Source organism: Psammomys obesus, unplaced genomic scaffold (genome assembly GCF_907164565.1).
Source record: "Psammomys obesus unplaced genomic scaffold, mPsaObe1.curated_primary_1811, whole genome shotgun sequence".
Classification (NCBI taxonomy): Eukaryota; Metazoa; Chordata; class Mammalia; order Rodentia; family Muridae; genus Psammomys; species Psammomys obesus.
In genome coordinates, this window is record NW_026587468.1 from 1963 (window position 1) to 3854 (window position 1892).

General features: G+C 48.5%; 1 pseudogene; it reads right to left on the reverse strand.

The window, feature by feature from the left end:
* Positions 1-328: 328 nt before the first annotated feature.
* Positions 329-951, reverse strand: LOC129674002 (60S ribosomal protein L36-like; annotated as a pseudogene).
* Positions 952-1892: the final 941 nt, after the last annotated feature.

Genomic DNA, 1892 nt, shown 5'->3' on the forward strand with positions numbered 1-1892 from the left:
AAACCCCTCCCATGGGTCTCTGCGCCATGCAGAGACCTTTCAGATACCACCAGGTGGGTCCTGTTCTTCTTTCTTTGAACATCAGTGGTTGTAAATTCTTCCCCTACTCACTCTGCCACTTATATGACAGTTGCGCAGCTGCTTGTCGTCCCATCTGTTGGCCTCCCCTTTGTTTAATTTCTGGGTTTTTTTGTTGTTTTCTATTGTTACTAAAGCTGCAACATGAACCCAAGAACAAACTGCTTGTGTAGAACACCTGGACTTCCCTGAAGCCTGGAGCTAGCACAAGACAGGACACCTGAAGCCAGGCATTTTCAGCTCTGTTCCTCTCACCGTCCTCGACCATGTGGTCCTTGTGAGCTTGGTTTTTTGTTGCTGTTGTTTCGTTTTGTTTTTGTTTTGTCATGTAAGCATTTTTTTTTTTTTTTGGTAAGGCACAATGGTTATTGGGGTGAGGGGGATATCAGTCCTCCTTGGCCACAGTCTTCCTCATAGTTGCCAGCACGTTGCTCAGCTCGTCCCGCTTCCTCTCAGCATGGATGTGCGTGCCCACCCTCTTGTTGATGAACTGAGCACAGGCTTGTCCTTACACACCTTGAGCAGCTCCCTGGCGCGCCACTAGTAGGATGTGAAGCCGCTCACCTCCATGGTCATGTCCCGCACAAACTTGGTGTGCTTGGTGAGGCCCCCAAGGCGCCAGCTGTGCCTCAGCTTGCTGACTTCCTTCATCACCTGGTGGCCCTGGTTGAGGCCCATGGCCATGAGTTGGCGCAGGGCCATGGCTGCTGCTCTCCGATGGCGGCAGAGATGGGAAGAATGGTGCCGCTCAGAAGCCTGGGCTATCTGCCGCTCCCTCACGGCTCCAACCACAGTTTATTTTTATGCATATGATTGTTGGTCTGCATGTGTTACATACACCACATATGTGTGCGGTGGCTGCAGAGACCAGGAAAGAGTTATAACTATCCTGGTCCTGAAGTTACAGATGATGATGAGCTGCTGTGCTGATGACAGGAGTCAAACCTGGATCATCTGCAGGAGTAGCAAGTGCTTGTGCTCCTGAACCATCTCTTCATTTCACATGAGTTTACTGAGAACACCATCTTCCATCTTCCCTTGCCTTTGCTCCATGATGCAAGTGCTAGACTGGATTTAACAGGAAAACTGGAAATGCCCTAATTTCCCCGACTGACTCGACCGATATCCATTTTCCATGCCTTGCTCCCTTCAACAAAATCACACGGAGTTTTACACACTGGAAAATGGGCCCCATGATTTTCCTGCACTCTCAGAAGATGGACATTGTCTCACTTAACGCCTAGGTGTTTCAAAGCCTGGTTCCCAATGCTCTGTTGGAAGGGGTGAATGGTGCAGCCTTGCTGGAGGAAGCAGGGCTTTGGTGTGCTCACAACTTCACCTGCTTCTAGTTTATTTTTTTTGCTTCAAGTTTGTGGTTGAGGATATGAGCTCTCATCTTCCTGCTCCCCACAGTAATGGCTCTTACTTTTCTGGAACCATAAGCCCAGATAAACCCTTCCTTTTATAAGTGGCCGTGGCAGTCTATCACAGCAACAACAAAAGGTCAATAATACCCACATTTAAACCCAAACATGCCATGGAACTAGACTCCCATTGTGCTTGAATGTGGGGTTGGTTCCATTACAAGCTGATATGACTCTCAGGATTCTAGCTTTCTAGTCTGGCAAAGTTGTGAATGGCAATGAGATATAGACACAGAATTGAGAACATGTGTGCTAGTTCCCATTTTTCATCCCTTCTTCTATGGAGATAGCGTACAGGCTGCCTTATCCCGGGGAAAGGATGCTGGGCCAAGCCCTAGGTGTATTTTCTGGTATCGTGCCTCTTTGGCAGTGTGGTATGGGGTTGTGTGA